The sequence below is a fragment of the Oncorhynchus masou genome, chromosome 27, assembly GCF_036934945.1.
Source record: "Oncorhynchus masou masou isolate Uvic2021 chromosome 27, UVic_Omas_1.1, whole genome shotgun sequence".
Classification (NCBI taxonomy): domain Eukaryota; kingdom Metazoa; phylum Chordata; class Actinopteri; order Salmoniformes; family Salmonidae; genus Oncorhynchus; species Oncorhynchus masou.
In genome coordinates this window covers 14548729-14563201 of record NC_088238.1, presented here as the reverse complement: position 1 = coordinate 14563201, position 14473 = coordinate 14548729, and the positions used below count along the sequence as shown (strand labels likewise).

The 14473-nt window shown below is 45.5% G+C and overlaps 1 protein-coding gene across 2 annotated transcripts in view; it reads left to right on the top strand.

Annotated features, from left to right (window-relative positions):
• The window catches only part of kcnc2 (potassium voltage-gated channel, Shaw-related subfamily, member 2), a 93025-nt gene extending 91089 nt beyond the window's left edge, over nucleotides 1-1936 (top strand). For both annotated transcript variants that reach the window (XM_064939283.1, XM_064939285.1), the window contains one exon: nucleotides 403-1936. The gene's annotated coding sequence lies outside the window, so the exon portion shown is untranslated. The remainder of the gene's footprint in view (nucleotides 1-402) is intronic.
• The last annotated feature ends 12537 nt before the right edge of the window (nucleotides 1937-14473 follow it).

The window sequence follows — 14473 nt, the reverse complement described above, 5'->3', positions numbered from 1 at the left end:
GCCTCACCCAATCCTTTGTCTATACTAGTAGCAGGAAGGTTGCTAAGCAACTGGCACATAGTCGGACGCATCTCACAGTTGCTGAACACAGAAACTGTCTCCTAATTCAAACGAAAAGCTCACGACCAGCGCTTTCCATATTTCTATATTAAAATAATTATTGAATCACCCCCCTCCCATTGCAATACTGTTCATAGATTGAGTGTTTACGATCATGACTTCATAGAATGCCATCGATTTGTATATATTCATCATTACATATAAACTGTAAATGAGAAGCAAATATCTGAACACAAAAATAGCATGAATCTGCATGTGGTTATTCGTATAATGACTAGATTATTATCATTAGAGATGCATTTCTGATATTTAGAGATGTGACCTGCTTTACATTCTGTTTAGCCGTTTACGTGTCCTATTGGAATGACGGCAGTCATCAGCCAATCAGTGGACTAACAAGACCTATTGGTGTGTGGATCCTGTTGGATCACACAGCGTCACTCAAGGACGTGAACCAACCAGAACACTCACATCGGTGAAGGATTGTTGACTGACAAGCGTCAGGTCCAATGACGCTGCCTGGGAAAACAGGAACTGTCCAAGACTGAGGTCAATTGGAATTCTGGGAATAGATGGGACAGGGGAAGTTGTCTTTTTCCCAGATTCTCAATGTCATGGATATTGAGTGAAGCATAAAACTGTCACAAGAAGAAGAAGAAAGGACCCTTCTAGGAAGACGAGGCCAGCTGCTTTATCTAGATATTGTGTTTGTAAATAATAACATGATACAGCACATGGTCGAGGAGCTCCTCTCTCTCTCATCTGTCCTCTGGATTGGGAGCCAGGTACACGGTCATGCTGAGACCTCCAGATCCATCCCTCTCCGTGGTTTCCCTCCTCGTAATACGTGTTATGAAGATGCATCAGGCACTACGTGTTCTGGAAATGGACTGTATTCATATGTGAATTCTGCTTCATATAGAGTGAAGAGAGAATAACGTGGGATAAGTTGAATACATGTGACATAGGGTTTCTTCAATGCTTTTGTTTCCCTTAGACGTTTTGGTGGATTCCATGACATTGCTGTGGTGTGCGTTTAAATGCGTGTGTTTTGAACTCCAGGGTAACATCTAGACAACATGCAGTTGTAAAGCAGAAAAATGAAAACCTATAAGAGACCCATTTCACTCTTCCAGCTAGTTTGAACACATATAACAAGGAAGCTTAAAGTACCCTGTAGAGATGTGTTATCCTGGACACCATACCCCAACAATCAGATACAATTTGCAATAATGACACCCAAACAAAAGGCACCGATTTGCACTGTGATTTTAGCTACCTGCCACAAGAAATGATACACTGGTCTAGTACAGCCTAAATAACAGGACAATGCTAAAGCACCCCTCCATTGACTTGATAGTGAGGGTTGATTTTGACCATCAGTAATTGGGGGATTGGAATACTGTGACCTGCACAGTGAGGACCCCCCCCCCCACACACACACACACAAACACACACAACTCTCTGTGTAGTGCAATGCTGCTTAACTCTTTGAAATGTCAAGGGACACCAATCAGTATCTATTCTTCTATGACAAAAGTGATTTAAATGTGTTTATTTTTTTGAATCCAGAACATGTAATTATGTGTCTCTTGTGGAGTGCTTGGTTTACTTGTGAAAGTCATAGTATCCCAACACTGTTTCTCTCCATTACGTCTACAACTGTCACTTGGGCTTGATCCAGCTTCATGTTGTGTATCTTTTAATGTGAGGACAATTGTAGTTTGAAGTCTGTATCTGTGGAGCACGTGTTGTCATTCTGAAGTGCATGCTCTAAAAAGGAAACATGTCAAATGGTAAAACAGGATGACAACATATATCACGTTCCAAGCGATGTGTAAAATGAAATGCCATGTGAGAAAATCACATAAACATATTTAACTTTTAAACCATTGTTGTTTCTTTACTTCACACAAATGCAGCAGAAGTACTGTCTTTGATAGGGGAACGTCTATAGCACAACGCTGATCCAACTAAGGTCCATCCTTTTTCATAAGACTCACACAGGTAATTGCATTGTAATTGTCTTTGTTCAAGCTACACCATTTTACTCTGTTGACGAATTGAAGAAGGATCCATTTTCATTCAGATATCTAGCATCACCCTGTACTCCTACGGCTTATCGTCAACGATAATGATAGCAGTCGTTGTGATAATGATATGCCTTTTCCCAGTTCTCTCTCCTGTGCTGCCTCTAATTCTCCAGCTGGCGTCCGGCGGCAATCAGCCCCTACGTGCCGGTAACTCAGAGACATCCCAACTATCTTTACACCCATCACCATGGAAACAGCAAACGTGTGTCGTGGAGATGTAAACAGCTGGGGATAGGAGTGTGTTTTACAAGGGAAGAAACTCCACACACCCCGGGCTGTACCCAACTCCCTGAAGAGCGAGCGCGAGACATCCTTAGACAGCCCAGGGGGAAAAAACAACCGTAATTTACTAAATACCAAAATAGTGACTATGAATATAGCATCAGAGCACTGTTCCTTGGCCGTGAGAAACATCACAGACAAGTGTCTGTGAACTAGGCCCTTTTGCAACCTACAGTGAAAGACTTGTACTAAAAGTCTCTGTGAACTGGGCACTACTGCAACCTACAGTGAAAGACTTGTACTAAAAGTCTCTGTGAACTGGGTACTACTGCAACCTACAGTGAAAGACTTGTACTAAAAGTCTCTGTGAACTGGGCACTACTGCAACCTACAGTGAAAGACTTGTACTAAAAGTCTCTGTGAACTGGGTACTACTGCAACCTACAGTGAAAGACTTGTACTAAAAGTCTCTGTGAACTGGGTACTACTGCAACCTACAGTGAAAGACTTGTACTAAAAGTCTCTGTGAACTGGGTACTACTGCAACCTACAGTGAAAGACTTGTACTAAAAGTCTCTGTGAACTGGGTACTACTGCAACCTACAGTGAAAGACTTGTACTAAAAGTCTCTGTGAACTGGGTACTACTGCAACCTACAGTGAAAGACTTGTACTAAAAGTCTCTGTGAACTGGGTACTACTGCAACCTACAGTGAAAGACTTGTACTAAAAGTCTCTGTGAACTAGTCCCTATTGTAACCTACAGTGAAAGACTTGTACTAAAGGTCTCAGTGTACTGGGTACTACTGCAACCTACAGTGAAAGACTTGTACTAAAGGTCTCAGTGAACTAGTCCCTATTGTAACCTACAGTGAAAGACTTGTACTAAAAGTCTCTGTGAACTGGGTACTACTGCAACCTACAGTGAAAGACTTTGAGTCTCTGGTGGGTACTACTGCAACCTTGAAAGACTTGTACTAAAAGTCTCTGTGAACTGGGTACTACTGCAACCTACAGTGAAAGAGGATGTGTCTGTGAACAGACTACTGCTGAAAAGACTTGTAATAAAAGTCTCTGCTGAACTGGGTGTCTCAGTAACTCTGTGAGTACGGTTGTGAACTGGGTACACACCTACAGTGAAAGACTTGTACACAAGTCTCTGGAACGGGATGGGGAACACACTTGCTGAGAGGGGACTGTGGATGGGGACACACACCTGCTGAGAGGGGACTTGTGCTGGTGGGGAAAATTCTCTGGATGGGGACACACACCGCTGAAAGACTTGTACTAAAAGTCTCTGTGAACTGGGGACACACACCTGCTGAGAGGGAAAGACTTGTACAAAAGTCTCTGTGAACTGGGTACTACTGCTGAGAGGGACGACTTGATGGGGACTGCTGAGACACACTGCTGAGAGGGGACGGGGATGGGGACACACACTGCTGAGAGGGGACGGGGAAACTGCTGAGACTGGGTACTACTGGGATGGGGACACACACTGCTGAGAGGGGACTGGGGGATGGGGACACACACAGTGAAAGACTGAGATAACAACACTGCTGAGATGGGGACACTGGGACACACCTCTGTGAGAGGGGACGGGTGGGGACACACACTGCTGAGAGGGGACGGGGATGGGGACACACACTGCTGAGAGGGGACGGGGATGGGGACACACACTGCTGAGAGGGGACGGGGATGGGGACACACACTGCTGAGAGGGGACGGGGATGGGGACACACACTGCTGAGAGGGGACGGGGATGGGGACACACACTGCTGAGAGGGGACAGGGATGGGGACACACACTGCTGAGAGGGGACGGGATGGGGACACACTGCTGAGAGGGGACGGGGATGGGGACACACACTGCTGAGAGGGGACGGGGATGGGGACACACACTGCTGAGAGGGGACGGGGATGGGGACACACACTGCTGAGAGGGGACGGGGATGGGGACACACACTGCTGAGAGGGGACGGGGATGGGGACACACACTGCTGAGAGGGGACGGGGATGGGGACACACACTGCTGAGAGGGGACGGGGATGGGGACACACTGCTGAGAGGGGACGGGGACACACACTGCTGAGAGGGGACGGGGATGGGGACACACACTGCTGAGAGGGGACGGGGATGGGGACACACACTGCTGAGAGGGACGGGGACACACACTGGGATGGGGACACACACTGCTGAGAGGGGACGGGGATGGGGACACACACTGCTGAGATGGGGACGGGGGGACGGGGATGGGGACACACACTGCTGAGAGGGGACGGGGATGGGGACACACACTGCTGAGAGGGGACGGGGATGGGGACACACACTGCTGAGAGGGGACACACACTGACGGGGACGGGGATGGGGACACACACTGCTGAGAGGGGACGGGGATGGGGACACACACTGCTGAGAGGGGACGGGGACGCTGGGGACACACACTGCTGAGAGGGGACAGGACGGGATGGGGACACACACTGCTGAGAGGGGACGGGGATGGGGACACACACTGCTGAGAGGGGACGGGGATGGGGACACACACTGCTGAGAGGGGACGGGGATGGGGACACACACTGCTGAGAGGGGACAGGGATGGGGACACACACTGCTGAGAGGGGACAGGGATGGGGACACACACTGCTGAGAGGGGACGGGGACGGGGACACACACTGCTGAGAGGGGACGGGGAAGGGGACACACACTGCTGAGAGGGGATGGGGACACACACTGCTGAGAGGGGACGGGGACGGGGACACACACTGCTGAGAGGGGACGGGGATGGGGACACACACTGCTGAGAGGGGACGGGGATGGGGACACACACTGCTGAGAGGGGACGGGGACGGGGACACACACACTGCTGAGAGGGGACGGGATGGGGATGGGGACACACACTGCTGAGAGGGGACGGGGATGGGGACACACACTGCTGAGAGGGGACGGGGATGGGGACACACACTGCTGAGAGGGGACGGGGGATGGGGACACACACGCTGAGAGGGGACGGGGATGGGGACACACACTGCTGAGAGGGGACAGGGACGTGGATGGGGACACACACTGCTGAGAGGGGATGGGGATGGGGACACACACTGCTGAGAGGGGACGGGGACGTGGATGGGGACACACACTGCTGAGAGGGGACGTGGATGGTGACACACACCGCTGAGAGGGGACGGGGACACACACTGCTGAGAGGGGACGGGGATAGGGACAGGGACGGGGACGGGGGCGGGGATGAGGACGGGAACTGGGACGAGGGAGGGGAGGGGACGGGGACGAGGGCGGGGATGGGGACGGGGACTGGGACGAGGATGGGGACACAGGGGAGGGGACTGGGATGAGGATGGGGATGGGGACGGGGACTGGGATGAGGATGGGGATGGGGACGGGGACTGGGATGAGGATGGGGACGGGGACTGGGATGAGGATGGGGATGGGGACGGGGACTGGGATGAGGATGGGGATGGGGACTGGGATGAGGATGGGGATGGGGACGGGGACTGGGATGAGGATGGGGATGGGGACGGGGATGGGGACGGGGACTGGGATGAGGATGGGGATGGGGACGGGGACTGGGATGAGGATGGGGATGGGGACGGGGACTGGGATGAGGATGGGGACGGGGACGGGGACGGGGATGGGGGGATGGGGACGGGGATGGGATGGGGATGGGGACGGGGACTGGGATGAGGATGGGGATGGGGACGGGGACGTGGACTGGGATGAGGATGGGGACGGGGACTGGACTGGGATGAGGACGGGGACGGGGACTGGGATGAGGATGGGGATGGGGACTGGGATGAGGATGGGGATGGGGACGGGGACGGGGACTGGGATGAGGATGGGGATGGGGACGGGGACGTGGACTGGGATGAGGATGGGGATGGGGACTGACACTACTGAGAGGGGACGGGGACTGGGACGAGGGCGGGGACAGGGGTCAATGAGCTCTCAACCCATTATGATTAACCTGTCAGAATCAGTTAGAATCCAACCTTCATTGACTTCATATTTATATCTAATGAATGGAAACAAGTTTAGATCATCGAACCGAAGCTCTCAACGTCAGAGTGGTGCTTTAATCCCAATAATCACAGTGTAATGACTGTGGTATGAGAGAGGTGTAGTTGAGTAGGGAGAAAAGTGAATCAGGGAATAGAGTGGGTCTCATTTTCAGCCATTGTTTCAGGTTCTGTACTCAGAAAGCCACAGAAAATGCTCTCAATTACAGTTACTGACACAGAGGCCTCTGTCGACAACCACAGGGGCTTGCTGTAGTGGTGTGTGCTGAGTGCTGGATGCACTACAGCAGTAATGATAGCGTTATAGCTCTCCCAAACAGCAATGAGATGAGTGTTGCTATAATGGCCCTCCAGTTAAAATATGATTCATCGCCTGATAACAGTTACATCAGCCTGGTCATTTCAGCGAGTCGGGAAAAACACTGTTATAGTTGTATAATGTGTATGTGTGGTGTTGATAGGGTTAAACACTGCTATAGTTGTATAATGTGTATGTGTGGTGTTGATAGGGTTAAACACTGCTATAGTTGAATAATGTGTATGTGTGGTGTTGATAGGGTTAAACACTGTTGTATAATGTGTATGTGTGGTGTTATAGTTAAACACTGTATAATGTGTATGTGTGGTGTTGATAGGGTTAAACACTGCTATAGTTGTATAATGTGTATGTGTGGTGTTGATAGGGTTAAACACTGCTATAGTTGTATAATGTGTATGTGTGGTGTTGATAGGGTTAAACACTGCTATAGTTGTATAATGTGTATGTGTGGTGTTGATAGGGTTAAACACTGTTATAGTTGTATAATGTGTATGTGTGGTGTTGATAGGGTTAAACACTGCTATAGTTGTATAATGTGTATGTGTAGTGTTGATAGTGTTCAATAGGTTTCTCTTTAAAGGTCCAGTATAGTCCAACGTGATGTTTCTGTGTTTCATATGCACTGAGTGTACAAAACATTAACACCACCTGCTCTTTCCATGACATAGACTGACCAGGTGAATCCAGGTGAAAGCTATAATCCCTTGCTGATGTCACTTGTTAAATACACTTCAATCCGTGTAGATGAAGGGGAGCAGGCAGGTGAAAGAAGGATTTTAAGCCTGGAGAAAATTGAGACATGGATTGTGCATGTGTGCCATTTAGAGGGTGAATGGGCAAGACACAAGATTTAAGTGCCTTTGAACAGGGTATGATAATAGGTGCCAGGCGCACCGATTTGTGTCAAGAACTACAACGCTGCTGGGTTTTTCACGCTCAGCAGTTTCCCGTGTGTATCAAGAATGGTCCACCATTGTGGAGTTCATGTCCCAATGAATTATGGTTGTTCTGAGGGCAAAATGGGGAGGTGCAACTCAATATTAAGATGGTTTGTACACTCAGTGTATATGTCCATACTAATGAGGTTGAATAATACTGTGAAATTGTGAAAATGATGGCAATCTCCTTTTAGTGTAAGAGCTGTTAGAAAAGACCACCTGAAATTTCAGCCTGTTTTGGTGGGATGAGTTTTGACCAATAAGAAAGGAAGTTCCAAACTTCTCTGCCAATAACAGCTAGTTTTCAATTTCCCCTCCCCACTCAGACCACTCCCAGAAAGTCCTTAATAAATTCTTGCTTGAGACATTGCTCGTGCTAATATGCTATTTATGTTTCTTTTTGTCAATTTGAATTGAAAACAATCCCAGTAAGGTACATAATGAATTGTTACCCAGAAATGATTTGATGTTGAGCTAAAAACGTCTCCATTGGACCTTGAATCTTTTCTCCAAGGTCTCGTTAGAAGAAGTATAATACCTCTTCTACTGGGAAGAGGTCATATTAGTATTTAGTGTTGCTGCAGACTTTTCCTGATATGTGGAAATGGGGCTTTTTCTTGTATGATGAGATGGTGAGGGAAGTTCATGTCTCTTTTTTCCAGAGGCCTGTGTAGACGCCTTGGTGTGAGTCTCAAGGTTAGAGGTTAATAATGGTTAATAGTGTCTGACCACGTGTTTAACAAACACATTGAACTGCAGACACAGACACAGAAATCATTAACAGAATTCTTGACATCTGTTTTACATCTGTTTTACAACGACAAGGTGTCTGACACCCCTGAACTAGACAGATGGAAGATTTGCCTCTCAACAAATAACACCCAGCTAATTTGGTTCCGTGGATGTGGTTCTCAAACAACCAAAGGAGAACCTTGAAGGGACGACACTGTTCAATGTTTGCTGGGCACTTTGGATCAGACGGCTGGTTACACATTGAAATAAACTCCTCCTATATGCCATAATAGCTCTTGGGAAATGTCACTTTTTTTAATGTGTCATTTAGATTTGGTTTTCAAATTAACATAATGGAATATATCTGCTATTTAATTAGGCCTACCCAAAATGAGAAAAGTCATGAGAAATGTTAAACATTTAAAAAATATATGTTTTTATGTGGTTGTCAGTTACCAATGTAGTTTTGTGTCTTCAGTTTATTGTACAACAATCAGCTAGAAGTTGTATTTGAATGATTGATGAGCAACATTACCAAGATGACATTGCCACCATTAAGCCGCAAATCGTAGTCATCAAAAACAGCTCATTGGGTGTTGATCGAGTCTCCTAAGTCAGGATTCTCAGCTTCTCCATTAGCTCCTTGTTAGAGTGACAGGCATATGTTGGTGGTTTAGAAGTACAGCTGCAGGACAGAGATTAAGCTTTTAAATCCTGCACATCCCCAGCCCCTCCTCACGTCACCATAGAAACTCATCCCAGTGTGACTCCAGTGAGTGTGTCTGATGTTGGTGACAATTCCCCAGCGCAGGAAGCTATAAATGTTTTGTGTGTGTGTGTGTAATTATCAACAGGAGCTTTCATATTGGTTATTCTTAGATCCTTGAAGATATTAAGCTGGGCATAGGGACAGACATTGGCATTTTTCTCTCGTGATTCCATTCAGTGTATCACAAACAGCGTAGTGATACTTCAAAAAGAACAGTAAAACAACTATTTTAGCTTTACACCATGGTATATTGTCTGATATACACATGGCTGGAATGCCGTTTCAGCCAGTCAGCATCCAGGATCCAAACTATCAATTTCATAATACAATGTAATAACACATAATACATGTTTTATTACACAACATGACTAACAGGTTAACCCCAGCTAGCTGGACCCCAGGTACTCTTCCTGGGGTCCAGCAGAATTAAGGCAGGTTATACAATTTTTAAAACATTACTTTACAGAAGATAGCCCTATTTGGTAAATGACCAAGTCCATATTATGGCAAGAACAGCTCAAATAAGCAAAGAGAATTGAGAGTCCATTATTAATTTAAGACATGAAGGTCAGTCAATTCGGAAAATTTCAAGAACTTTGAAAGTTTCTTCAAGTGCAGTCACAACAAAACATCAAGCACTATGATGAAACTGTCTCTCATGAGGACCGCCACAGGAAAAGAAGACCCAGAGGTACCTCTGCTGCAGAGAATAAGTTCATTAGAGTTACCAGCCTCAGAAATTGCAGCCCAAATAAATGCTTCAGAGTTCAAGTAACAGACAAATCTTAAGATCAACTTAAGAGGAGGAGCCTGCGTGAATCAGGCCTTTATGGTCAAATTGCTGCAAAAAAAAACATTACTAAAGGACAATAATAAGAAGAAGAGTCTTACTTGGGCCAAGAAACACGAGCAGTGGACATTAGACCGGGGGAAATTTGTCCTTTGGTCTGATGAGTCCAAATGTGATATTTATGGTTGAACGGATGATATCCACATGGGTGCTTCCCACAGTGAAGCATGGAGGAGGTGGTGTGATGGTGTAGGGTTGCTTTGCTGGTGACACAGTCTGTGATTTATTTATAATTCAAGGCACACCCAGCATGGCTACCATAGCATTCTGCAGTGATGCACCATCCCATCTGGTTTGCACTTAATGGGACTATCATTTGTTTTTCAACAGGACAATCAACAGGACCCAGCACACCTCTAGGCTGTGTAAGGGCTATTTGACCAAGAAGGATAGTGATGGAGTGTTGCATCAGATGACCTGGCCTCCACAATCACCTGACCTCAACCCAATTGAGGTGGTTTGGGATGAGTTGGACCACAGGGTGAAGTAAAAGCAGCCAACAAGGTCTCAGCATATGTGGGAACTCCTTCAAGACTGTTGGAAAATCATTCCAGGTGAAGCTGGTTGACAGAATGCCACGCACGTGCAAAGCTGTCAACAAGGCAAAGGGTGGCCACTTTTAAGAATTTCAAATGTAAAATATATTTTGATTTGTTTCACACTTTTTTGGTTACTACATGATTCTGTGTTATTTCATAGTTTTGATGTCTTCACTATTATTATACAATGTAGAAAATAGTAAAACAATAAAGAAAACCCTTGAATGAGTAGGTGTGTCCAAACTTTTGACTGGTACTGTATGTCTATCTACAGTATATCTTATCCCATCCACTATATAACACAACTTAGCCCTTTAAAACTGTTCCTTACCGTCCACTTACAAAACAGTGGCCCCATTACACCGGGGACATACAGTATCGCCGCCCACAAAATGGTCTGTTACTATTGGACAGATGACTTGATTAAATCGGGCATTGTAATGGTGAATTATGTATCTACATTCTCAAGGTCAGAGCCGAGGTTAACATGTTCCCTGTGTCTGCAGGACTGGCCGCTTGTATTGATGATCTTCTCGCTGTGATTGCACAGAGCTCAAAAAATGTGTTTACACGCTCGATCAAGCCCACCGCAATGGGCTCAACCGAAACTGTACATACAGTTGATATGATCACCGAGAGAAGATGTCAGCATAGCTGTTTGAAATCAAAGAGGTTACATTGAGAATGCATTATTGTCTCTAACAGGTACTAAACTAAACTAACAATTGATCTCATAAAAAAATGCAAGAACTCTAACTCACTTATTTGGGATGTTTTACTCTACTTTACTTTTTAGTTTGTCTTAACTCAGGTCAACACAATCTTAATGGTTTTCATACATCAAATACCTCAAAGCCATGTTTATTTATTTTTTATTTGTGCTTTGCTGTGCAGCCAGACAGCAAATTAGAGAACACTGTTGCTCTCCCATTTAGAGCACTTAAAGGGATACTTCGAGATTTGAAGGAAATTAGAGGTAGTAGACTGCCAGTGATTGCACTAGCGCTAGTTAGCTACTTTCTTCAAACTGCACACAGAGACATAAACATTCTATCCACGAGTTCCTCTGACTGGGGAAGTAGATAAAGGACTTCATTGCCAAAATCCCGAAGTGTCCATTTAAGAGAGGCTCTCTTCCACGTTGGTTTATAAGGGGTTTCCGTATAGCAACCTTTATGTCTGCAGTAACCTTCCACTGTATCAACATGAACAATATAAATAACTGTTTATAACAGCTTCTGCCTCAGAATAATGTGTTCATTGTTGCATCCCTAATGGCACCCTATTCTAGTCAAAAATAGTGCACTATAAAGGGAATAAGGTGCAATTTGGAACCCATGTTTACTAGGCCTGCAGCCAAAAAAATGAATCTACATGCAGAAGAGTAGGCTCTCCTGGTGGAGGCACAGCACATAAGAATATGCCGATTTATTGTGCCATGCATATTGTGAATGGGGCGGGTTATTGAAAAACACATCTCAGACATGTCATTTACGATGTGGAGCGTTTATAGACGTGATGAAGTAACAGGCAATTAAGCTGTCATTTTCCCCACCACTCCTATAGTGGAGCGTGTGAGCCACACAAGAATCTTAATCTTATTCCATTTGGGCTTGCATTTATACAGTGGCAAAGCCAAGTATTGCGATCCGAGTGATGAAATCGTTGTGAATTGTGACTTCCAGGATTCAAAATGACATCGAACAAATGTTTTTTGTTTTTGTTATATCAGTCTCTTAAAGATTGTCCTTTTGTTAGAGACAGTGTTTATCAATCCTGGGGTCACACAAGAGTTCACATTTCTGTCCCAACCCAGTACTAATAACACACCTGATAGAACTCATCAAGGGCTTGATCAATGGTTGATTAGTAAAATAAAATATAGGCCTATTAGCAAAGATATTATTAACTAACCCAAGATAGTTCATCTGAGTCGTTTTCTATGTGGAGCAAATGAAGCATAGCGGACAGAACAAGCAAGGAGGTGGGCAGAGTCAAGCATGAGCTAGCGAGATTCTATTGGAGCGTTGTAGTATTTATTTCATATTTCCGTTAGGGAACGCCTTCTCTGTGAAGTGCACGTGTGCAATAACACAATTCACCCTTGCACTCCTTGAAAACAACACAAAGTTTAGAAACTTTGGCAAAGGGTTACGACTACAAGACTTAGTGCACTCTGTTCGTAACACATTCTAGTTTTGGAAACAGAAAACTGTACTGAGATCTTTGATGAGAAAATCAGCAGAACATCGGCCCAGTTCCATTTCGCTCCATTCTCTCCCACTGCCGGCCACTGTGCTTCCTGTCTTCACCATATTTGGTGGGGAGTGGAGATTCTAACCGCATGCTTCACATTTAAACATGCTCTGTGCCTAATATAAAATCTGTCATGACCCATACTACAAACAGAAACTTCATTTTCATCAGGCCTAGAATTAACAAGTTAAACATTCTGTAAGCTGCAGTAATGTCTGTGTAACGTTAGAATTGTAGGTCAGAGAAACCACATCAGAGCAGCCTCTGGAATTAGACAGGAAACTGTGGTCTACAGTGTGTATTGAACCACTGTGCAGTTTTGACATATTTGGAGCAGTTGTATTAGGCCAAGCCCACATCCATTTGTCTTCTCATGCCTTGGAGAGCATGTGTGAATGGGTGAGAAAATGGATCTCAATTGGAGAATTAAGAGATGGCAAGATGTATTTCACAAAGTCCATTTTTACCTTATTTTAATTAGCTACTGGATTGCTGCCAACAGCTTTCCAGGAGATAAATTCTAATGCACTCAATGATTATTGTTGGAGCCTCGTACAACGTTAAGGAACAGTGTTAATTAAAGCTGTGGACTCCCCAACCTCCTCTTCTCCTATGAACAGTGAGAAATTCTGATGGCTGATATTTCCTCAAAGCTAATATACTCTGAAGTTAGATAGGTTCATAGACTTATACATGAAGCAGACAGAATGGTTTATCTTCTAACCAAGTCTACGTTGAAGTAAGCAGTAACTTAGTTGTTTAATAGTAGTTTGTCTCCAGATATATAAAGCAGTGGTGATTCTCACTAATGATTGAACTGCGGAATGAAGTCGACCTTTAGTAAAGTGTAGTATGAAGACTACACTCTTATATAAAGGGTTCCAAAAGGGTCCTTCGGCTAACCCCATAAGAGAACCATTTTTGGTGCCAGGTAGAACTCTTTTGGGTTCAATGTAGAACCCTCTGTGGAAAAGGTTCTACATGGAACTCAAAAGGGTTCTACCAGGAACCAAAAAAGGGTTATTCAAAGGGTTATCCTATGGGAACATCCAAAAAAAAAACTTTTAGGGTCTTTTAGGGTCTTTCTTTCTAAGAGTGTAGGCTACCAAACCCTGTCAGTCAATAAAGTCACCATACTAGAAAACCAGAACAGCTATATGAGACGTTTTGGAGGGAAGCTCTATGGAGAAGTGTAGTCCCTCTCCCAAGGCTGCAATGTGCCCACTGCAATTCTATCCCAACCAGGTGCCAATCATTGAAACTGATTTCCCCACACCATAAAGACTGGCACAGAAGCATGTTACAGGAAGAAAACGATGGATGCAGGGGGCACGCTGCCGGTCCTCCTTGTAAAACTTAAAGTCAAGGACTAAGTTGAAGTCACATTCTGTGATTATTAAAAATATATATATAATACATTTTTACATTCCCTAAACAAACTGTCCCGCTGTTACCCCCGACTCCTGGTGGTGCCCCAACTCTTGGTGGTGCCCCCAACTCCTGGTGGTGCCTCAATATAGTGCAGAGGAGTCGAGGAGAGGAAGCAACTCTTGGTGGTGCCCCCAACTCCTGGTGGTGCCACAATGTAGTGCAGAGGAGTCGAGGAGAGGAAGCAACTCTTGGTGGTGCCCCCAACTCCTGGTGGTGCCACAATGTAGTGCAGAGAAGT